Genomic DNA, 26,449 nt, shown 5'->3' on the forward strand with positions numbered 1-26,449 from the left:
ACGTCGGTTGCGGCGGCCGATGTTGTCGGTGGACCACCCGGTGCGGTGGACGAGGGCGTAGATGAGGTAGTTCCGGTGCGGTGGTGAAGCGCGACTGTCGTCTTCGTCGTCGTCCGGCACAAAGGTGGGGAATGGTGGGGAAAGAGATGAGACGAGGGGCGATTCGAGGGTTGGCGGCGAATTAGGGATTTGAGCAATCTGGGCGCGGAAGGGGACGGTGGAGAAGAGAGATTTTGCAGGGCTGGAATTGGGGCCGCCAGATATTTCAATCCGGAACGTGGAAGCACAAAATTATATTGTCGTCGTCCTTTTTTTTGGGGGGGAAGGGGGTGGGTGGCTGGGTGCTACGCGTCCGTCCGACACACGCGACCACCCCGACAGGACTATGCTTCGGTGCCTTAAGGCACCTGCCTTTGTGTCCATGACATATGGGACCAACAGGTGGCTGGCCCACATGTCAGTGACCCAAAGGCAGTTGCCTTTAAGGCACCGAAGCAGCGTCCACCCCGACATGACCCTGGTTTGCCTGGTGCGCCTACATTTGAGAATGCAAACGAATCTTCTTTCATTTGCAAACGAATCTTCTTTCATTTGCAAACGAATCTGTATGTATTACCATGCCCGTGTTTTCCTTGCAATAATTAGTCATTCGAAACGAGATACTCCATTCGTTCACTTTTGTAAGTCGTTTCAGACAACTTAAAATGAATTGTTTTGCACATTGTCTGAAATATCTTCAAGGTCTTATAAAAGTGAACAGAGGGAGTACTATAAATTAATTAATGAGGAGTTATTTGGAAAAAAAATTGAAACGGTACCCACGCTAACGTGGATTAGAGTGCGTGTCACATAATTAGTTATTTGAATTAGAGTGTGTGTCACGTAGTTAGTTATTTGAATTAGAGTGTGTGTCACGTAGCGATCTCCAATTCTAACGTGGATTTCGCATTTCATTGTATCCACGCTACTTTTTCAATACAAATTCATATGTATATGATGAACACCATGGTAGTGAGAAAACTTTTGGATGGATTCAAACATATGACCTACAAAATAGCACAACAAACTAAGTCAATGTCAACTTTTCGAAACTTAGTATGGCACGAATTTGAAATAATTACCCGTATGCCTGGTCCTCGGTTCAAATCTTACAATGTACACCGAATTGAAACATCGATATTAAGTCTCGTACTATGTACATTCAAATGTTGTTTTTAGCCACCCCTCCCCCCGCACAAACGCTACATACTTCCTGTATCGGTCAATCTTCCTCTCGTAACCACCTTAGGAAGCTATCGGTTTCCAACACACGTTCATTCTTTCTCTCCATGTTTCGATCTCTAAGTCTCTCAACTACACAACCCCTTTTTCCACTCTGTTACCAAATGTATTTACCTCACACACCCGCCATTGCACCCCATGCCGAGCTCTCTCTCTCTCTCTCCCCTCTCCCTCTCACCCTCTCGCGCTAAATACATGCATTGCCTATCTAGCCCCCCAACCTCTCGTGCATGCGCATGCACGCACGTTGTATATCTAGGTCACTCCCTCAAGACTGTCTCACTCTTTCTTCCGCACGGCGGGCCACACTCGCTCAATCTCGCTCTCTTTATCTGAGTCTCGTTTAAACTCGTTTTCTTTCACACACAAATGATATATCTCCCTGTTCGGGCCTCGATCGACACACTCTATACTCTCTCACACAGATTGTCTATCTAGGTCAGTCCATCCAAGCCGCCACCACTCTTTCGACCTCATGGTGGACCACACTCACTCAATCTCTCTCTCTCTCTGTATGTCTCGATTGACCTCGCTCTTTCTCAGACAAAAACGATATATCACCATGTTTGAGCCCAATTCAACCTATTCACATTGTATACTCTCTCACGCACATCATCTATCTAGGTCACTCTCTCCAACCCGTCTCACTCTTTCGATCGCACGGCGACCCTATGTGATCGGTTGACCTTGCTTCCTCCCCTGCACAAAATATATCTACACGTCTGTGACTAGATCATCTCTCAAGTTCTATCTTACAGCCCTCACCCTTGCCAAAAAGCTCAATCGGACAATATCTCTCCAGAGCATATATATTTGTTCAATGAATGTCGGACCACACTCACTTTGTCTCTCTATCTATATGTCTCTCAATTGACCTCACTTTCTCACACCGTATCTTCCACGCGTTGAAGCTACTACCTCTCCATCCCTCGCAAAGCCGGAGCTATTTACATTGCAAGGGGCACTCCAACCTTGGATTAATTTGTGTAGGCATTTATTCCAGTCGGTTTAGATTATATTTTCGTAGCATTCGGCCCACAACTACTCCAAACACCATAGTGGGTAATTAAGCTACGGGGAGCACCTAATATGAGCACCGGGGAGCCGTTGGATCGAAGATGCAGTGGCACACACGAGGCCTGAATGTTTTATTTGCAAAAAAACCTTTGGAGAGTTTGGAAATTGCGCATAATTACAAAGACTACTCCCAAGCCATTGGATCTCACTTCCATCGGTGTAAAAACTCGTATCACCATAGTATCTAAGTTGCAGGGTGGATGTGATATTCTATGCCGCTGTCATTTTTGTTCGTAAACTTGCAAAAAACGTGTAACTCGTGTCGTTACTTGTCTAAAGGCGCAAAGTGTTTGTTCAAAAAAACCATCCTACACTAAAATATCGGAACAACACACGGGGGTCCCACTTGTCATTAATCAAATTTGGACCTAAAACTAACAAATCTAAAAGACGAGATTCGAACTGGCAACCTAGACTACAAAGCGTAAGTCGATAGCCTGAAAAAACGAACGGTTGTTGGCTTTGTCCCATAACTTGATTTTATACAGTACTTGCGTTGAGTAGAGTAGAGGGAGTGCCTCGTCAACACGTGCATGACCGTTATCTCACTTACTGGTGGGTCCCAGGTCTGCGATCTCAATCTCTCTTCTCTCCATCGTCTAACCTTTGCACGGGTACACACGAAGAGCGGCGCTAGCTTGCCGTGGTGTTATTACAACTAAAAAACTTGGAAAATAGAAGAATCGCCTAGAACAAGAGATGTTGTGGCTGGTCGAGACGGAGCTAACCACATCTATCCTCCGTGACACGTTTGCATGATGAAGCTGTGTGGCTAGTGGGGTGTTTTCAACCGACTGGCTGGGTCATGAGGCCGAACCATAGGTACTACGTCTGATATAGTATATTTTGACACGCACATTTTTCCTCCATGCCGACACGTGGCACACCCTACCGCGCGGTTTCGGGGTCCTCCCGGGTGGTGCACGCATATATTCTTCCTGACGTGGGACGCCCTACCACGCGTTTTCTGGGTCCTCCTCGGTCGTAGCGCCGAAGCAAGTAAATAAGTCATCAAATCACGAAAGACCACCTTTCCTGCCGAGTACATCAGTGAAGCACAGTGGCTAGCTAGTTGGGCTAGTTCGACCGATGAGCTAGGCCGCCGCCACATTTGTTTTTTCACCCCTTTTTTATCTACTTGCCGGCAGGTAAATTTAAATATCCACCGCGGCGTTGCTCTCGTGTTTGGGTGTGGCAGGATTTTTAATTTTTTGATTGACGGGAGCAGGTGCGATAGGATTTTTAATTTTTTGATTGACGAGCAGGCGCGGTAGCAATTAGTCACGATGACTCCGCCTGTACCCACTACTCCCTGATGTGAGAAGTCGTCGACTGGTGTTTTACCGTGGTGAAAACCAAAATATTCCCCGCTCCCTCCGCCTTCCCGTAGATTGCATTGCCTTTCAGCCGTTTCGCCCCCTTTGCTTCCTCTCCCCATTGCTTCTACCTGGTGCCATGGCGGCGCAGCAGATCACGGAGTCTGAGGTGAGGCTCCTGACACAGGAGCTCCATGCCAAGGATGCGGAGCTCAGGGCCAAGGACGTGGAGCTCCGTGGGCTCAAGGAGGAGAGGAGTGCCATGCACCTCTGTTATGTGCGGGAGTTCACGAAGCTTCAAAAGCGGCAGGCGTCCACCACAAAGATGCTCGAGGCGTCGGCGACGTTGCTGCAGAAAGCGGGAGATACGATAGGCCGTCAGGGGAACCGGCTGGAGCGCGAGTGGGCCGATCGTGACGAGGTCTAGAATCACCTCAACCACTTGGTGAACCAAGTTGCCACACATGTGTTGCGGCTGCGCGATGCCTACCGTCGTGCCAACGCGACGATGCTGGCCGTCGGGCTAAACCCGTTCGACCACCCGGTCGACTTCAACGATCTGCGGCTGCCCGACCTGGTCTCCTTCTTCACCTATATCTCCAAGGAGCTGAGTCGTCTCCACGCGATGGTGGGGGCTGAGCTGGACAAGGAGGGGTTGCGGGCTGCCGTCGTCGTTGCCAGGCGAATCCTTTCAGGGCTCCGTCACTGGAATCCATTCATGCCGTTGGACACCATCTTTGACGAGCTGGCTCCCGTCGACCGGGAGTGGGCTCTGCGGGCGGTTGCACCCTGCATCACCAACGTCGTGCGCCTCGAGAAGCAGAGGGACTTCGGTGGTGTTTAGGCGCCCTCTGCATGGGCATGTCCATGTCTCGGCGCAACATGACCATTGGATCAAACTCAGACGGTGCAGATCAGTCACTGTAGCACAAAGCATGTGGGTGTGTTTGGTTGCATTCTCATCTCAATATAGTTGTTTCCTCTTCGTGTATTTTTGTCAACCTACTAGTGTGGACTCATGCACCCTTCATGCACTCTGCCAAACACCCAAAAGTGGGTCGAGAAGGGAACTTTTGCTCCCATCCCGTGCACCCTTCATACACCCTGCCTAACACTATTCGTGCTTCACATGGTTCATGTTTCGTGGAGTACTGTAGCACCATACTCTCCGTGCACTGTGGACCTAGTTCTGTTAACATTGATCTCACTGTCCATTCTCGACCGGACAGTCGAAAAAGCGGTACTATGTTACATATAGGAGTAGTTGACATGCGCACAACATCATTTGTTATCGTCATATCTTACTACACTAGCAACAAGATTGTGTAGTACTGACGTATGAACCACTGCACATGCCTAGTAGTAGGAGCACTGTGTATGTTCAAGTGGCTGCCGTGTTTCGCACTCCTCCGTTGTAAGAGTGGAAACGCTTGTTGTGATCATTTTTTCTTCTGAAAAACAGTGGACACGCTCTACCGTGCGGATCCTCCTCCAGCCATGCACTAAATTACTCACTTTCGCCGACGTGTGGGACAACCAGCATCGGGGTCTACCAGCCATGCACTAAATTACTCCGTAGTAGAGTGACGGTAGACTACCCCGATCGAAGCACCGAAGTAATGCCCAATGAGCCGTCAAATCACAAAACCCCCTCCTTTCCAGCAGTAAGTTGGACGGACGAAGCAACCATCATTTCACTCTTCTCTCTCAGCTTCCTCTCTACCCAACCCTCGCTTCTACCTCATCTTGTTCCTCATTTCTTCAAGAAAACCCCGACCTGCTTCTGCCATTGTTCTTCTCTCCCAAAGAAGGAAAGGTGAGCGCATCAATGGTGTTGATTCTGGCCAAGGCCCAGTCTTGCAACCCCGAGACTGATCCTATAACTCCCTCTCTTTTCTTCTTTTGGGTTTGTGATTATGGTTTCTTTTCTTTTATTTCTATTTGACAGTTTCTTGATGGACGCTGGAGCACCGGCCAAAGTGATGTCTATGGCTGTGACCAAAACCGTCGAGGCTCATGGTACGAAGAAGCGCAAGCACCCCGCCGAGACTACCGCAGACAAGCTCAAAGCCATCGCCCTGTCCAAGCCCCCCTCTCTGGGATCCCTCATTAAGCAAGTCCAGGTAATATCTCTTCTTGACGATCTTTTTCTTGATCTTGATCGTGTTTTTTCATCTAACACGCAGTACTAGTACTAGTAGTACAACTTTCTGGGTGATCTTGCATGTGATTTTTGTGTGCCAAATGACGGTTCTAAATTCCTCTTTTGACCAAAACATGCGAGAGGTTGACACTGATTTATTATAGATTACTTTCAACTACTCCCTCTGTCCCAAATTTCTTGTCTTAGATTTGTCTAGATACGGATGTATCTAATACTAAAATGTGACTTGATACATCCGTATCTAGACAAATCTAAGAAAAGAATTTTGGGACGGAGGGAGTACTTTATGAACATCAATGCTACCTTTTAAGAGGGTATATTTGCCTCAGTAACTTGTGTTATGGATATTGCATGTAATCCATCTGCTCTCATGCCTTTGAAGACATGTTCTAGTGTCTTTGTTCACTCGTTTCTGTGTGTATATGTAGTCATATATGGAGTATAATATCGAAAAGCATCTTATATTTCTGAATGGAGGTAGTAATAAAATATGGTTTCTGTTTGAATTAGAACCAGGTCCGCGGTGGAGATGAAGTTCTCAAAGTCATGCTGTGTGAACTGGAAGACCTAATGATGAGTTCTACTGCTGAACTATCCAGCTGCTGTGTCCTTGTCGCCACGTGTCCTGAACTAGTGTTTTCCTGTAGCATTGTTGTCAGGCGTGTTCTCGAGGCTGTACTTGACCACAACAATTTCCTGGATGTGCCTTCGATTACGAAGGGTGTGGTTCTTGTAAAGCTTCCCAACAAATCTGATGCGGCATGTCTTCATCATCATGTTTATGAGTGAAAAGACCACTCTGTTAGGTTCTCCAAGGTTGACAAGATGGTGATGGTGCATTTAGACATCTCACACGAAGTCCATGGCCTAGTCAGTTATGCGGGGTTCATCCCATAGGTCGGTGGCAAAAAATAGTCTGCAGAGTTTAGTTAGTGCAACTTTGCTTGTCTGTAGTAAGTACTATTGTTCAGTACTTGATTTGTGTTTGTGAACCCTGTATTGTTTATTAGTACTGCTGCTTTTGGTGTGTGGCCAGTCCTGAGAATGGTCTATGTTAATGTCTATCCACTCAATTCAGTCTGTATATTTTGATGTATCCATATCATATTTTTTGTGAGGACGGTCTATCAATTATGGTTACACTCCAATATCTGTATGCATTGCAGGGTTTATCGCACCCACTAGGATTTCCAGCCCCATGGATGTTCGGTCCATACGATTTGTCACGACCTTTGGACTATCCTGCTTGTGGGAGTAGGCGGGGCCCCTGGATGCCACGCGTAGTTGGACGATCAATCTTCTGTTTAGTAATTCAACATAGTGATTTCCTGGTAAGGATTCACTCGTGTCACATCAAGTAAATCTTATTGATTTACTGTCTAAATCTTATTGATTTAATGTCATGTTTTCTTTCTTTTCCTGCAATTTTACGATGCAGGTTTTGCCATGTGACATTCATCACAGAATAAACCGTTTGGTTTGCTCTACGATGGCTATTTTTGCAGGTTTCACTTCTTATGTCATGTCAGTAACGAAGGCACTGTCCATCACTTATATTACTGGAAAAAATTGGATCAGTGTGTTGTCTGAGTACAAGCTGAATCCCTATGATGAATTGCAGTTTGGTTTAACAAAAATGCCACAATTAGTCCTTCTCGCGTTTAAAAGAAATGAAGAAAAAAACTGGATCACGGTCACGGATCCTAGTCAAGTTAGAAAGCTGATCATAGCAGACCAGACACGATCGCCGCTGTCTCGCACAGATCGAGCACCGACAGTTGCTCTAGCACTGACAACGACAGCAGCTCAGTCTGATCCAGCTCAGGATTGGGCACCGACCGCGTCAGCGGGTCAGTCTGATCTACCGGAGGATCGGGCATCGACACCGGCACCTGCTCCGACACCGGCACCAGCTCTACAAGGAGCACCATCTCCGGCAGCAGCAGCGGCTTCGGCACCTGCACCAACACTTCCACTTGCATCTGCTCTGGCCCATGCAGTTGCACCGGCAACAGACTGGGCTGCAGTTCACACTTCATATACCGAAGTCCATACAAAAAACCGACATGTCCACCTTCTTGGTAAGCAGTTCGTTCTTTTTTCTTTCCATGTTGTTTCACATGATTCACTGTGTTGATCTAACTATTTGGGTATGTCTTCTTGTTTGCAAACAAAGAATTAGAGCAACGAGGGAGTCGTTCAACAATCCGGGCGACCGTGACCAAGTTTCTCTTACCATGCACATCCATGGTGTGAATGAACCTGCTCAATATATCGTAAGTACAAAGGATGGTCGCATGATGATTGATGCTAAAGGATGGTCAAGGTTAAAATCTAAATCATATCTTGCGGTAGGGGATGATGTCAAAATCGAACTTTCTCGACAAGGAGAGCTGGTCCAAATCAACTTTGAAATTCGTTAGTAGCAGCACGCAACTGCCTAACTGATCTATCCTCCGAGAGATTTTGATGTAATAATCTGGCATGGTGAAACAAGTGTCCTGTGTGTATAAGTAGTACGATAGTATTATTTATCACATGGTATATCGTTGATAGAATTGCAACTCTAATTGCTGGTTAGGAACTGTCATTCGATTTCATTCCAACAGCTGACGTGCTTTATTCAATTTTGTGTATTCGCCTTGCGACAACATCTAAAACCAGCGCCATACTGATCGCTTGCAATATGAAAAGCGTTGAGGTAGAACACATGGGCCCCCAAACATGTAGGGTCGGCCTGCAACCCAAAGTCCAGAACCTGGTTTCGAGAAGCACTAGCTTAGTGCAGAAGTGGCGTCCTCGTCCTGCTGTGGGTTGGGCGAAGATGAATGTTGATGCTGCGTTATCTCGTAATGGTGAAAGGGGAGCCCTGGCAGTTGTGAGCCGGGATCATACATGCTTCTTCCTTGGAGCATCGGCACTGGTGTGCGAAAGTGTTACTGATCCAGAGATCCTAGAGGCAATGGCATGTTGCGAGGGGCTATCTCTGTCTCTTGACTAAAACCTGCAACAAGTTCAGATTAGCACCGATTGTTCAGCAACAGTTAAGCATATCAAAGAGGCATACTTGGGGCCCAGCAAAGTTATTATGGACGAGATCAAGATGAAGAAGAATATGTTCCAAACCATGGAGATCATACATGAAAAACGCGAGTGTAATGTTGAAGCGCATGTGCTCGCAAAAGCTGCTACTTCTTTGCCCTGTGGACGCCATCTTTGGCTCACAGGAACCCCCGAAATTATTTGTATACCTATGACTGTTAATCTTCAATAAAGCAGCTTTTATCCCTCAAAAAAATCTGAGTATTATATTCTCCGATGAACCCCCATAATGCCCGTGCGTTGCAGAGGGAGTATATTTCTCGGCAAGGTGAGCCTGTGATATAAAAGATTTGTATATTTCTTTACAGAGGGAGTATTTCTCTGTCAAAAAATATATTTATGTGTAATTAGTTACTCTTGTCTTTCTACTTCCTTTTGCTGATATGTGGGGCAACCGGCAACGGGGTCCACGTGCCATATGCACAAATTAGAGTGCACAACTTCACGGTAGACACACCCCGATCGTAGCGCCGCAGTAATGCCCAATGAGCCGTCAAATCACAACCCCCCCTTTCCAGCTTTAGCAGTAAGCTGGACGGACGAAGCGGCAATATTTCACTGGGCCTGAATCCCCTTCTCCCTCATCTGCTTGTTTAGAGAAAACCCCATGTCGGCGATTGCATAGGGTTTTCTCATGGAGAACCAGGTACGAATTCTTCATCCATCCCCGATAAACCCAAGTCCCTTGGTCGCAGGTAATCCTAGGATGGCAGCCACCGCCGTTGATGCATTTTTCTTCCTACTCAATCTAGTGTGTTTCATTTGCAGTGCCCAAAGTGCGAGTACCCTACAGGTTTCTGCGCCCTCGGCGAGACGCCACACTTGTTCCTTCTCATCCTAACACAGCATTTTGAAACACGCACAGTATGTTCCTAGAATCCTCTTTTCTATCCGGGAGGGTGGGGTTTTTTTGAACATGCTGTGTTCTCATATTATTTTTCCTGCAGTGTATTATTTGCTCTGCCAGAACACATGTACTCAAGATGCTCGGCCTTTCCATAACTAAATACACTAGTTTAATGGTCACAGTGAAGACAAGCCATGGATATAAGTTCCGAGTTGGGTTCATGAACCAAGAAGATCGCTGCTTTTTTTATGGCCGAACTTGGATAAACTTTCTCAAGTGTTACGGACTGAAAGTTGGTGCACTAATGTTGATGGAAATAGCAGAACCTGGTCTCATCTTCACTGCGATCGTCCACCCCGACGTCGTTCCAATTGTTCATCCATGTTAGTTTTGTATCTGGTTCTTGCTTGTTGCCTCGATTACTTCTTAATCCACATATTCTGTCTAACTAATCACAATTTAACTTTAGAAGTAGCAACGAATCTCTCATGAAGATGCTACTTCTAACTAATATTTTCTTATAATTGGTGGCACGTGTAGGTTTTTTCAGAATTAAGCAGTCTGCTCGTTTGTTACTCTGTAATAACTCGGTTGTTACTAATGGCACTGAAGTTGACTGGATCGACATCCACAAGTTCCTACACTTTATTGATCGTCTTGAGGTCCTTGTGGGGCGTTTCAACGGTGGAAGGCCACGTGGGATATGTGTGCCACTGCTGCACTCGTTGAACAGGTCCAACTGTGTCGAGAAACTTATGGTACGAGCTGTTTTCTGTTATATATGTTGTTCATAAACTATTGCTTATACATAGTTTTACAGCTGTGATCTTCTTGAAATAGGAACTGCCGAGTTCTATTGTTCCTATACAGATGCCTGACCATGGTCGGGTCAGACTTGCGCTTGGTCACAACATGATGTTTATGTCGACCTACTCAATTCCCCTTGGAGGTGAAAAGATACTTATTCATGGGTGGTCTCAAATAATGAAGGCCCGTCCATCTTGGAGAATAGGACAGAAGATTATGTTCATGCTTTACCATGGCTCTAAAGCGAATATCCTGTTTATTGACCACGTTGTGAGATGAAGCCGCTTTCAGAAGGTTGTGGATGCGCGGGGTGGCGCCTGGGCCTTGTCCTGGGGCTTGGCGGCCTCACCCTTGGTTAACTGTAGGCAAAGTAGCACTATTCGAGGCGTGCTTTGTACGGTTGAACCTGTATAAGTACTCATACTGCTTTAAGCTTTGGTTGTTAAGTGCCCCTGCTGGTTTCAGTTAAGGTTGTTAAGTACTCCTGTTGCTTTTACAGTCTGTCGTGTTTCTTCAGTCCTGTCTTCCTCCAGCCGCCAAAACCAAACCAGCGCCGGCGGGGCCACCTGCTTCCGCCTCCCATGGCTGGCTGCACCTCAGTGCACGCATTGCCGCCCCACCGTCTCCTAAATCGTTAACACCGACATCCTCCGCGCGCTTTGGTGCACCCGCCGCGGAGCCGCCCTCTTGCGTTGTCAACATGGTCAACAAACAATAGGAATCGGCAGAATTACGTGGAGAGGATGACAGTAGGGGCCCACCACGTCAGCGTATGGAAAAATAAAATGCTTCCTCCTAGTGTTTTCCTGACATCTGGGACCCACGACATTGTGAGCGTATATAGTCAATAGACAAGAGAACAGCACAAGATCGGCTGACACCTGGGACGTAGCTACTCGAGCAGTATTTTTTTGTTTGGTATTGTTGAGACGGAGCAGGGTTTGAACTGGGCTGTGGCCCATCTAGACCAGGCTTATATTTTATGTTCACCATGTGACCAGCGCAGCTATTTTTCTTTGTGAAAATGAGCCCAGTTTATTTTTTCTGAAGAATACCCAATCCAGGCCTACTTATTTTTCTATGTCCTGATGGGCTGCAACTCTTTCAAGACGCCTGCAAATCTTGAAAGTAATATGGAATGGGTTGTAAATATAAAAACAGATGACAAATTGGCAATTAATTTATAATTTCTAAATTTTATTACATTTTCAGATTCCTATTTCACTGGGCATTAACCTAATTTAAATATATCTTCAAAGTACTTTAAATCTGGCTAGACATTTCGGTATTAAAAATAGTTTGGAACCCACAGAAATATGCGAAATTGGCCCTGGCCAACCAAAAAACGACTGCAATAAATTGCATAAGAAGTTGCCATGAGCTATATATAAATTATTAAAAAAAGAGGGAGTGGTCTAACTTGTGGGCCTGTTTTGTTGACGCGTATGCAAGATTTTTTTAGTTATTATATACGTCAACAAATGATTCTAGCAGACGTAACCGTTGGATGTCAATCCAACGGCCGTCGTGTTTCTTCAATCTCTGATCTTCTTGCTCCAGCCGCCAAAGCAGCGCTGGCGGGACCGCCTACTCCCGCCTCCCGCGGCCAGCTGTGCTGCCGCGCAGGCCTCAGCGCCCCCTACTACTCCCACTGCTGGCCAGGGCATCCCTCTACTCACCCACACCCCCTATTATTCTGCGGCGACGGCAGCCTCACACCGCAGCCGAACCGGTGAACGCTCGTACTCCTCTCCGTGTGGGCCTCCACTGCCGCGTCTTCCCCGGCTCCACGTCGTCCCCTTCCTACGCCTCACCGTCGTCCACCGCCGTGGTGCTCTCAGCGCGGCGTGGTCAATGTGGTCAACGACCGACTTCCATCGGAAGAGTACTGTACGTGGAGAGGCTGGTAGCTGGGTCCACGGCATCCGCAAGGAAGTGCCTCCTTATTACGCGGAAAATAATTATTCCTCCACCTGACATCGGGGACCCACCGGATGGGCCACCAGTATTTTGCGAAAAAAATTGTTTCCCCCTGACTGCTCGGACCCACCGGACGGGCCACCGTATTTCGCGAAAAAATGTTCCCCCCGCTGTCAGCTCGGACCCACCGGAAGTGCCTCCTTATTACGCACAAAAAATGAATACTCCCCCGGCTAGTTGGGACCCACCTTGGTGGGAGGTTGACTTGTGGGCCTACTAAGTTGACGGGGACAAAGGGCTTTGTCAACTTAGTCAATATGAACGATTCTAGCACCGGTGACCGTACGATGTCCATCCAACGGCCGTAGTACTTCTTCAACCTCTGGTATTCTTGCTCCAGCCGCCCAAAGCAGCGCCGGTCGTGCCGCATGCTCCTGCCTCCCGTGGCCGTCTGTGCTGCCGCAGAGGCCTCACCGCCCCCTACTATTCCCACTGCTGGCCAGGCCCTGCGGCGATGGCAGCCTCACACCACAGCCGAACCAGTGAACCCTCGTACTCCTCTCCGCGCGGGCTTCCACTGCCGCGTCTTCCCCGGCTCCGCGTCATCCCCTTCCTAGGCCTCGCCGTCATCCACCGCCTTGGTGCTTTCGGCACGGCGTGGTCAATGTAGTCAACGACCGACTTCCATCGGAAGAGTATTGTGCGTGGAGACGCTGACAGCTGGGTCCACGACCGCAGCAAGGAAGTGCCTCCTTATTACGCGCAAAATAATTATTCCTCCACCTGACAGCGGGGACCCACCGGACGGGCCACTGTATTTCATGAAAAAACGTTTGCCCCTGACTACTGGGACCCACCAGCTACATCTTCGCACGCAAGGAAGTGCCTGACAGTCGGGACCCACCTGGTCGAAGCGTACATAGCGTTGTCATTTTGGTCGCGAACGTGTACGTACATACTGGTCGATGTAGAGGTGCGCACGTGTCGTAGTAGAGGCGCGCACGTGTCGTAGTAGAGGCGCACACGTAGCATGTACACGTACGTACAATGGCCAGGGTGCAAGAAAGAAAATACGGCCACGTATGTGTACATACGGGCAGGGTCTTGAACGCCTACTCGCGCATACGTACGGCCAGGGCTCGTGTACATGGCTGGGTCAGAATGGAGAAATAGCATCGTCGTCGTGTTCATGGGGAGGCAACGGAATGCGTCGTGTTCATGGGGAGGCAACGGAATGCGTCGTGTTCATGGGGAGGCAACGGAATGTGTCGTGTTCATGGGGAGGCAACGGAACACGTGGGAGCCAACCGGCTGGGTCGGAACGGAATGCATGGTCATGTTCATCGGGAGGGCTTGGACGGAACAGGCGATGGAAACGAGGCTTGGCGTACCGCAAAACGGAGGAAACGACCTTGTGTTCGACCGACCACGTTCGAAACGGGATCCTGTTCATCGGGAGGGGTCTGGTGTACCGCAAAACGAAGGAAACGGACCTCCTACGATCGAAACGGGGGTCCTGTTGATCGGGAGGGGTGTGGCGTACCGCAAAACGGACGAAACGGACTTGTGTTGGAGCGCTACGGTCGAAACAGGGGTCCTGTTCATCGGGAGGGGTGTGGCGTACCGCAAAACGGGACTCCACGGGATATTGTTCATCTCTACCGTCGACCCCCTCTGGCCTCCACGAGCTACTATTCATCCACCGTCGACCTCCTCCAGCCTCCACCTGCGACTGTTCATCCACGGGCTCCTGTTCATCCAGCCTCCACCGCGCGCTACTCCACCGGATACTGTTCAACCAGCCCTCTCCACGGGCTCCTGTTCAACCACCCCTCCACGGGCTACTGTTCATCCTGCCCTCCACCATCTACTTTTCATCCTGCCCTCCACGGGGTGGTCCTGTTCATCCAGCCCTCCACGGGGTCATGTTCATCCAGCCCCAACCGGCTCGATCGATTGGGGTCCTATTCATCCAGAGGCAACACCACGGGGTCCTTTTCATCCACCCCCACCAGGAACTATTCATCCAACCCCCCCCCCCCCCCCCGCAACACTCACTGTTCATCCAGAGGCAGCATCGATCGGCTTCAGTTAGCAGCAGTAGCAAAGGAATCGCTCGATCGGGTTCAGTTAACAGCCATCGATCGATCGCTCGGGTTTAGTAACGCGTAGCCTGCAGTGCAATCGCTCAGGTTTAGTTAGAGCCCAATGCCTTGCTCGGGTTTAGTTAGAGCCAACGCCTCGCACACACGCGCGTACGTGTACGAGAGAAGCGCGCATCACTCGGCCCCTGACCTCTGACCGTAACCGGGAACTCCCCGAAATTTTCCTCGCCCTCGCTTCTACCACGGTTTTTTCCATCATGGACGGCCCAAAAGAATGTCATGCAGCTGCGTCTCTGGCCCGCCCAGGACGAAAAGCCCATTTTCTGTCATGATTTTTTGTCATAGAAGTAGGATCCCACCACATCTATGATGATACCGGGTTTTGTCACAATTATCGTCATAGAAGTGTCATATGTATGACAGAAAAAAAATTCGTTCGGCCCAAAATGTCACGGATGTGTCTTTTTTTGTAGTGTATGGTTGGGTTTTACCTTAATGAACATTAGTAGTCGCGGATGCTTGCTAATAGTTCCAATCATAAGTGCATAGAATTCCAAGTCAGGGATGACATGCTAGGAGTGGCCTCTCCCACATAATACTTGCTATCGGTCTAGTAAAGTAGTCAATTGCTTAGGGGAAATTTCGCAACTCCTACCACCACTTTTCCACACACATTATATTTACTTTATTGCTTATTTACTTACAACAGCCCCTAATTTTTATTTACTTGCTCTTTATTATCTTGCAAACCTATCCAACAACACCTACAAAGTACCTCTAGTTTCATACTTGTTCTAGGTAAAGCGAACGTCCAGCGTGCGTAGAGTTGTATCGGTGGTCGATAGAACTTGAGGGAATATTTGTTCTACCTTTAGCTCCTCGTTGGGTTAGACCCTGTTACTTATCCAAAACTGTTGCGATCCCCTATACTTGTGGGTTATCAAGACCTTTTTCTGGCGCCGTTGCCGGGGAGCAATAGCGTGGGGTGAATATTCTCGTGTGTGCTTGTTTAATTTATCACTAAGTAATTTTTATTTGCTGTTCTTAGTTGTTCTTTATCTTTAGTTATTGATATGGAACACGAAATACCAAAAAAATTAGGTGTACTTGCTACTCATGGAGATGGGGAACCTCCTAAAACCCTCGATGCTGGCTATGTGAAAAATATTATGTACTACTTTAATAATCCTGAGAAAAACCCATTCAATTATGTAATGGGAGTAACGTTGGATCAACGTGAATACTTTAGGGATTACCGCTTGACACAAAAGGGAAACTATTATGGGATCAAATTCATATATTGAATTGGTATGCTAGGCAACTATGCTTGAGATATGATTATACTTGTTGCTCTAAGGTGAAGGCTCCACACCTTCCCTTTTCATGTGAATTTAATGATAATGAAACCTTAGCTTCTTATGCTAATGGTATATATGATTACTATGATGTGGAACAAATAGAAGAATTTGTTGCTTTTAAGGGTGCTTATGAGATTGAATCTTTGTTTGAAAAGCATGAAACTTATGATGATGATGTTTATAGGCCTGAAAATTTAGCTATCTTAAAATATTGCTCTGATAATTATGAATATAAATCCTATATTAATGCGCTTATTGAGAAAGTCTCCGTTGTCCAAGAAGAGACTAATATTTTGCAGGAGTCTATGGAAGAAGAAATTGATGAAACTGTGAGCTCATTGGATGAAAAAGATGAGGAGGAGAGCGAAGAATAAAAGGAGGAAGAGCGGATTAGCTACCTGTGCCTACCTTCTAATGAGAGTAACTCTTCAACTCATACATTGTTTAATTTCCCTTCGTGCTTACCGAAGGATGATTTCTATGATGATTGTTATGATACCGTTGATTCTTTTGAAATATCCCTTTTTGATGATGCTTGCTATGCTTGTGGCCAAGATGCCAATATGAATTATGCTTATGGAGATGAACTTTCTATAGTTCCTTATGTTAAACATGAAATTGTTGCTATTGCACCCACACATGATAGTCCTATTATCTTTTTGAATTCTCCAAACTACACTATATCGGAGAAGTTTGCTCTTATTAAGGAATATATTGATGGGTTGCCTTTTACCATTGCACATGATGATTTTGATGAATATAATATGCATGTGATTTCTGCTCCTACTTGCAATTATTATGAGAGAGGAACTATATCTCCACCTCTCTATGTTTCCAATATGATAAAATTGCAAGAAACTGTTTATACTATGCATTGGCCTTTACTTTGTGTGCATGAATTGTTCTTTTTATGACATGCCGATGCATAGGAAGAGAGTTAGACTTCGTTATTGCATGATATATGTTACTTTGTGCTCACTACTAAATTATAAATCATTGTTAATTAAAATTGTCTTTGATATACCTTGGGATCTGGGTGGATTCATTACTTGAGCACTACATGCCTAGCTTAGTGGCTTTAAAGAAAGCGCTGCCAGGGAGACAACCCGGAAGTTTTAGGGAGTCATTTATTTCTGTTGAGTGCTTTCATATAGTTTAAAAACAACAAAAATAAAGTGGGGAACCCAAAACTTTTTCAAAAAGGAAAGCGAAAGTGAGAAAGACAAGCATTGTTGAAGTGGGAGTTAGCCTTGAACTTTGTTCGTGCTCACGGAAACTTTGTGAATCTTGATTACAGAAAATTTTCAATAAAATTAATTATCCCCTTGTATTATAAAAATAATGTGCCAAGGTTTGCCTTTAGGATGTTTACATTTGCTTGATGGTTTGTACGGTGCAGGACAGAAACTTTGGCTGTAGTGCGTGATTTTACATTTTTGCTGGACTGTCAAATGGTTACGATTCTTTTTGCACTGTCTTCCTATACAAATTGTTTATTTTTCCTAATTTTGGTAGAATTTTTCAAGTATCAGAAGTATGGTGAATGTTCATATTATTACAGACTGTTCTGTTTTAGACAGATTCTGTTTTTGATGCATAGTTTGCTTGTTTTGATGAAACTATCGATTCATATCAGTGGATTAAGCCATGAAAAAGTTATATTACAGTAGACAAAATGCAAAAACAAAATATGAATTGGTTTGCAACAGTACTTAGAGTAGTGATTTGCTTCATTATACTAACGGATCTTACCGAGTTTTCTGTTGAAGTTTTGTGTGGATGAAGTGTTCGATGATCGAGAAAGTCCTGATGTGAGAAGAAGGAAGAGAGGCAAGAGCTCAAGCTTGGGGATGCCTGAGGCACCCCAAGTAAATTTTCAAGGAGACTCAAGCGTTTAAGCGTGGGGATGCCCCGGAAGGCATCCCCTCTTTCTTCAACAAGTATCGGTATGTTTTCGGATTCGTTTTGTTCATGCGATATGTGCAATCTTGGAGCGTCTTTTGCATTTAGTTTTCATTTTTCTTTTATGCACCATGCTGGTATGAGACAATCCTTGGTTGATTTATAGAATTCTCATTGCACTTCACTTATATCTTTTGAGTATGGCTTTATAGAATGCTTCATGTGCTTCACGTATATCATTTGAAGTTTGGATTGCTTGTTTCTCTTTACATAGACAACCGCCATTTGTAGAATGCTCTTTTGCTTCACTTATATTTGTTAGAGCGTGGGCATATTGATACGTCTCCAACGTATCTATAATTTTTGATTGCTCCATGCTATATTAGCTATTGTTTTAGACAATATTGGGCTTTATTTTCCACTTTTATATTATTTTTGGGACTAACCTATTAACTGGAGGCCCAGCCCAGAATTGCTGTTTTTTGCCTGTTTTAGGGTTTCGAAGAAAAGGAATATCAAACGGAGTCCAAATGGAATGAAACCTTCGGAAACATGATTTTCACATCAGATAATATCCACGAGACTTGGACCCTCCGTCAAGAAAGCCACGAGGTGCTCACGAGGGTAGGGGCGCTCCCCCCTAGGGCGCGCCCCCTGCCTCATGGGCCCCTTGAAGCTCCACCGACGTACTTCTTCCTCCTATATATATCCACGTACCCCCAAAAGATCGGGGACGGAGCCAAAAACCTAATTCCATCGCCGCAACTTTCTGTATCCACGAGATCCCATCTTGGGGCCTGTTCCGGAGCTCCGCCAGAGGGGGCATCGATAAGGAGGGCTTCTACATCATCATCCAAGCCCCTCCGATGAAGTGTGAGTAGTTTACTTTAGACCTACGGGTCCATAGCTAGTAGCTAGATGACTTCTTCTCTCTTTTTGGATCTCAATACAATGTTCTCCCCCTCTCTCGTGGAGATCTATTTGATGTAATCTTCTTTTTGCGGTGTGTTTGTTGAGACCGATGAATTGTGGGTTTATGATCAAGTCTATTTATGAATAATATTTGAATCTTCTCTGAATTCTTTTATGTATGATTGGTTATCTTTGCAAGTCTCTTCGAATTATCAGTTTGGTTTGGCCTACTAGATTGGTTGTTCTTGCCATGGGAGAAGTGCTTAGCTTTGGGTTCAATATTGCGGTGTCCTTTCCCAGTGACAGAAGGGGCAGCAAGGCACGTATTGTATTGTTTCCATCGAGGATAACAAGATGGGATTTTTATCATATTGCATGAAATTATCCCTCTACATCATGTCATCTTGCTTAAGGCGTTACTCTGTTTTTAACTTAATACTCTAGATGCATGTTGGATAGCGGTCGACGAGTGGAGTAATAGTAGTAGATGCAGAATCATTTCGGTCTACTTGTCTCGGACGTGATGCCTATATACATGATCATACCTAGATATTCTCATAACTATGCTCAATTCTGTCAATTGCTCAACAGTAATTTGTTCACCCACCGTAGAATACTTATGCTCTTGAGAGAAGCCACTAGTGAAACCTATCGCCCCCGGGTCTCTTTCTCATCATATCAATCTCCATCACTTTATTATTGCTTTGATTTTACTTTGCTTTTACTTTACTTATTTTGCATCTCTATACCAAAAATACCAAAAATATTATTTATCATTTCTATCAGATCTCACTTTCGTAAGTGACCGTGATGGGATTGACAACCCCTAAGCGCATTGGTTGCGTTGAGCTATTGTTTTTGTGTAGTTATGAGGGACTCGAGCGTAGCCTCCTACTGGATTGATACTTTGGTTCTCAAAAACTGAGGGAAATACTTACGCTACTTTGCTGCATCATCCCTTCCTCTTCAGGGAAATCCAACGCAGTGCTCAAGAGGTAGCACATATCTTTTGTAGAAAGAATTAAACTCTCTTGCTTCACTTTTATCTATTTAGAGAGATGACAGGAATTGGTCATTCACATGGTTAGTCATAAAATCCTACATAAAACTTGTAGATCACTGAATATGATATGTTTGATTCCTTGCAATAGTTTTGCGGTATAAAGATGGTGATATTAGAGTCATGCTAGTGGGTAGTTGTGGATTAGTAGAAATACTTGTGTTGAGGTTTGTGATTCCCGTAGCATGCACATATGGTGAACCGTTATGTAACGAAGTTGGAGCATGAGGTATTTATTGATTGTCTTCCTTATGAGTGGCGGTCGGGGACGAGCGATGGTCTTTTCCTACCAATCTAGTAGTACTTTTCTTTGAGGGCTAATAAAATTTTGCAATAATTATGTGAGTTCTTTATGACTAATGTTGAGTCCATGGATTATACGCACTCTCACCCTTCCACCATTGCTAGACTCTCTAGTATCGCGCAACTTTCGCCGGTACCGTAAACCCACCATATACCTTCCTCAAAACAGCCACCATACCTACCTATTATGGCATTTCCATAGCCATTTTGAGTATATTGCCATGGAACTTTCATCATCATCATATGCATGACTTGAGCATTCATTGTCATATTGCTTTGCATGATCGTAAGATAGCTAGCATGATCGTAAAATTAACTGCTGAAATTTCGGATATGCAAGCTACCTTAGTCGATAAGATGGCCGCTAAACCGGATTCCTATGAAAATAACGATGAAGATCTAAAAGTTATTGATGTGTCCCCTATTAAATCTTTGTTTTGCAATATGAATCTTGATAATGATGGGACTGAATATGATCCACCTTTACCTAGAAGGCGTTCAAGGAATTCGGAATTTGTTGATCTTGATGCTAAATTTGATAAAAGTGGGATTGAAGAAATTAAAACCCTAGATGTTGCTAAACCCACTATTATGGATTTCAAGGAATTTAACTATGAAAATTGGTCTTTAATTGATTGTATTTCCTTGTTGCAATCCATGCTAAAATCTCCTCACGCTTATAGTCATAATAAAGCATTTACTAAACATATCGTTGATGCCTTGATGCAATCTTATGAAGAAAAACTTGAATTGGAAGTTTCTATCCCTAGAAAAATTTATGATGAGTGGGAACCAAATATTAAAACTAAAATTAAAAATTATGAGTTTTATGCTTTGTGTGATTTGGGTGCTAGTGTCTCTACTATTCCCAAAACTTGTGTGATTTACTAGATTTCCGTGATTTTGATGATTGCTCTCTAAACTTGCATCTTGCGGATTCCACTATTAAGAAACCTATGGGAAGAATTAATGATGTTCTTATTGTTTCTAATAGGAATTATGTGCCCATAGATTTTATCGTTCTTGATATAGATTGCAATCCTTCTTGCCCTATTATTCTTGGTAGACATTTCCTTAGAACGGTTGGTGCAATTATTGATATGAGGGAAGGGAATATTAGATTTCAATTTACATTAAAAAAGGGAATGGAACACTTCCCTAGAAAGAAAATAAAATTACCATATGTATCTATCATGAGAGCCACTTATGGATTGCCTACCAAAGATGGCAATACCTAGATCTATTCTTGCTTGTTATGCCTAGCTAGGGGCGTTAAACGATAGCGCTTGTTGGGAGGCAACCCAATTTTATTTTTATTCCTTACGTTTTGCTCCTGTTTAGTAATAAATAAATTATCTAGCCTCTGTTTTGGTTGTGTTTTTTGTGTTTAATTAGTGTTTGTGCCAAGTAGAACCATTGGGAAGACTTGGGGAAAGTCTTGATTGAACTTGCTGTAAAAAACAGAAACTTTAGCGCTCACGAGAACTGCTGTCATTTTTAATTGGAAAGTTCTATTTAGTTAATTATTTTTGCAGATTATTAATAGATAAATTACTCACGTCCATAAATTTATATTAGAATTTTTGGGGTTCCAGATCTTACGCTAGCTACAGATTACTACAGACTGTTCTGTTTTTGACAGATTCTGTTTTTCGTGTGTTGTTTGCTTATTTTGATGAATCTATGGCTAGTAAAATAGTTTATAATCCATAGAGAAGTTGGAATACATTAGGTATAACACCAATATAAATAAAAAATGAGTTTGTTACAGTACCTTGAAGTGGTCTTTTGTTTTCTCTCGCTAACGGAGCTCATGAGTTTTCTACTTTAAGTTTTGTGTTGTGAAGTTTTCAAGTTTTGGGTAAAGATTTGATGGATTATGGAACAAGGAGTGGCAAGAGCCTAATCTTGGGGATGCCCATGGCACCCCCAAGATAATCTAAGGACACCTAAAAGCCAAAGCTTGGGGATGCCCTGGAAGGCATCCCCTTTTTCGTCTACTTCTATCGGTAACTTTACTTGGAGCTATATTTTTATTCACCACATGATATGTGTTTTGCTTGGAGCGTCTTTTATTATTTGAGTCTTTTCTTATTAGTTTACCACAATCATCCTTGTTGTACACACCTTTTGAGAGATCCATACATGATTTGGAATTTGAAAGAATACTCTATGTGCTTCACTTATATCTTTTGAGCTTTATAATTTTGCTCTAGTGCTTCACTTATATCTTTTAGAGCACGGTGGTGGATTTGTTTTATAGAAACTATTGTTCTCTCATGCTTCACTTAGATTATTTTGAGAGTCTTATTATCATGGTAATTTGCTTAAAATCCTAATATGCTTGGTATGCAAGATTAATAATAAAACTTTCTTATGAGTGTGTTGAATACTAAGAAAAGTTTGATGCTTGATGATTGTTTTGAGATATGGAGGTAATAATGTCAAAGTCATGCTAGTTTAGTAGTTGTGAAATTGAGAAATACTTGTGTTGAGGTTTGCAAGTCCCGTAGCATGCACATATGGTAAACGTTATGCAACAAATTTGAAACATGAGGTGTTATTTGATTGTCTTCCTTATGAGTGGCGATCGGGGACGAGCGATGGTCTTTTCCTACCAATCTATCCCCCTAGGAGCATGCGCATAGTACCGAGGTTTTTGATGACTTGTAGATTTTTGCAATAAGTATGTGAGTTCTTTATGACTAATGTTGAGTCCATGGATTATACGCACTCTCACCCTTCCACCCTTGCTAGCCTCTTCGGTACCGTGCATTGCCCTTTCTCACATTGAGAGTTGGCACAAACTTCACCGGTGCATCCAAACCCCGTGATATGATACGCTCTTTCACACATAAACCTCCTTATATCTTCCTCAAAACAGCCACCATACCTACCTATTATGGCATTTCAATAGCCATTCTGAGATATATTGCCATGCAACTTTCCATCATTCCGTTCAACATGACACATTCATCATTGTCATATTGCTTAGCATGATCATGCAGTTGACATAGTATTTGTGGCAAAGACACCGTTCATAATTCTTTCATACATGTCACTCTTGGTTCATTGCATATCCCGGTACACCGCCGAAGGCATTCACATAGAGTCATCTTTGTTCTAGTATGGAGTTGTAATCATTGAATTGTAAATAAATAGAAGTGTGATGATCATCATTATTAGAGCATTGCCCCAAGTGAGGAATAAATTAAAAAAAGGCCATAAAAAGAGAAGGCCTAAAAAAATAGAGAAAGGCCATAAAAAAGAGAGAAGGCCCAAAAAATGAGAGAAAAAGAGAGAAGGGACAATGTTACTATCCTTTTACCACACTTGTGCTTCAAAGTAGCACCATGATCTTCATAGTAGAGAGTCTCTCATGTCATCACTTTCATATACTAGTGGGAATTTTTCATTATAGAACTTGGCTTGTATATTCCAACAATGGGCCTCCTCAAGTGCCCTAGGTCTTCGTGAGCAAGCAAGTTGGATGCACACCCACTAGTTTCTTTTGTTGAGCTTTCATACATTTATAGCTCTAGTGCATCCGTTGCATGGAAATCCCTACTCCTTGCATTAACATCAATTGGTGGGCATCTCCATAGCCCATTGATTAGCCTCGTTGATGTGAGACTTTCTCCTTTTTTGTCTTCCCCACATAACCCCCCTTCATTATATTCTATTCCACCCATAGTGCTATGTCCATGGCTCGCGCTCATATATTGCGTGATATTTTATAGGTTTGAGATTACTAAAGTATGAAACAATTGCTTGGCTTTTCATCGGGGTTGTGCATGATGATAGCATTCTTATGTGACAAAAATGAAACATGACTAAACTATATGATTTTGTAGGGATGAACTTTCTTTGGCCATGTTATTTTGAGAAGACATAATTGCTTAGTTAGTATGCTTGAAGTATTATCATTTTTATGTCAATATGAACTTTTGTCTCGAATCTTTCGGATCTGAATATTCATACCACAATTAAGAAGAATTACATTAAAATTATGCCAAGTAGCACTCCGCATCAAAAATTCTATTTTTATCATTTACCTACTCGAGGACGAGCAGGAATTAAGCTTGGGGATGCTTGATACGTCTCCAACGTATCTATAATTTTTGATTGCTTCATGCTATATTATCTACTGTTTTAGACATTATTGGGCTTTATTTTCCACTTTTATATTGTTTTTTGGACTAACCTATTAACCAGAGGCCCGGCCCAGAATTGTTGTTTTTTGCCTGTTTTAGGGTTTCAAAGAAAAGGAATATCAAACGGAGTCCAAACGGAATGAAACCTTCAGGAACATGATTTTCTCATCAGATAAGATCCAGGAGACTTGGACCCTTTGTCAAGAAAGCCACGAGGTGCTCACGAGGGTAGGGGGCGCGCCCCCTGCCTCGTGGGCCCCTCGAAGCTCCACCGACGTACTTCTTCCTCCTATATATATATATATCCACGTACCCCCAAACGATCGGGGACGGAGCCAAAAACCTAATTCCACCGCCGCAACTTTCTGTATCCACGAGATCCCATCTTGGGGCCTATTCCGAAGCTCCACCGGAGGGGGCATCGATCACGGAGGGCTTCTACATCATCATCCAAGCCCCTCCGTTGAAGTGTGAGTAGTTTACTTCAGACCTACAGGTCCATAGCTAGTAGCTAGATGGCTTCTTCTCTCTTTTTGGATCTCAATACAATGTTCTCCCCCTCTCTCGTGGAGATCTATTCGATGTAATCTTATTTTTATGGTGTGTTTGTTGAGACCGATGAATTGTGAGTTTATGATCAAGTCTATCTATGAATAATATTGGAATCTTCTCTGAATTCTTTTATGTATGATTGGTTATCTTTGCAAGTCTCTTCGAATTATCAGTTTAGTTTGGCCTACTAGATTGGTTGTTCTTGCCATGGGAGAAGTGCTTAGCTTTGGGTTCAATATTGCGGTGTCCTTTCCCAGTGTCAGAAGGGGCAGCAAGGCACGTATTGTATTGTTTCCATCGAGGATAACAAGATGGGGTTTTTATCATATTGCATGAAATTATCCCTCTACATCATGTCATCTTGCTTAAGGCGTTACTCTGTTTTTAACTTAATACTCTTGATGCATGCTGGATAGCGGTCGATGAGTGGAGTAATAGTAGTAGATGCAGAATCGTTTCGGTCTACTTGTCTCGGACGTGATGCCTATATACATGATCATACCTAGATATTCTCATAACTATGCTCAATTCTGTCAATTGCTCAACAGTAATTTGTTCACCCACCGTAGAATACTTATGCTCTTGAGAGAAGCCACTAGTGAAACCTATCGCCCCCGGGTCTCTTTCTCATCATATCAATCTCCATCACTTTATTATTGCTTTGCTTTTACTTTGCTTTTACTATACTTATTTTGCATCTCTATACCAAAAATACCAAAAATATTATTTATCATTTCTATCAGATCTCACTTTTGTAAGTGACCGTGAAGGGATTGGCAACCCCTAAGCGCGTTGGTTGCGTTGAGCTATTGTTTTTGTGTAGGTACGAGGGACTCGAGCGTAGCCTCCTACTGGATTGATACCTTGGTTCTCAAAAACTGAGGGAAATACTTACGCTACTTTGCTGCATCATCCCTTCCTCTTCAGGGAAATCCAACGCAGTGCTCAAGAGGTAGCACATATCTTTTGTAGAAAGAATTAAACTCTCTTGCTTCACTTATATCTGTTTAGAGATATGACAGGAATTGGTCATTCACATGGTTAGTCATAAAATCCTACATAAAACTTGTAGATCACTGAATATGATATGTTTGATTCCTTGCAATAGTTTTGCGGTGTAAAGATGGTGATATTAGAGTCATGCTAGTGGGTAGTTGTGGATTAGTAGAAATAGTTCTGTTGAGGTTTGTGATTCCCGTAGCATGCACATATGGTGAACCGTTATGTAACGAAGTTGGAGCATGAGGTATTTATTGATTGTCTTCCTTATGAGTGGCGGTTGGGGACGAGCGATGGTCTTTTCCTACCAATCTATCCCCCTAGGAGCATGCGTAGTAGTACTTTTCTTCGAGGGCTAATAAACTTTTGCAATAAGTATGTGAGTTCTTTATGACTAATGTTGAGTCCATGGATTATACGCACTCTCATCCTTCCACCATTGCTAGCCTCTCTAGTATCGCGCAACTTTCGCCGGTACCGTAAACCCACCATATACCTTGAGGGAGTCCTGGATTAGGGGGTCTCCGGACAGCCGGACTATCTCCATTGGCCGGACTGTTAGACTATGAAGATACAAGATTGAAGACTTC

Source organism: Triticum urartu, chromosome 5A (genome assembly GCF_056163025.1).
Source record: "Triticum urartu cultivar PI428250 chromosome 5A, HENAU_Tu73, whole genome shotgun sequence".
Classification (NCBI taxonomy): Eukaryota; Viridiplantae; Streptophyta; class Magnoliopsida; order Poales; family Poaceae; genus Triticum; species Triticum urartu.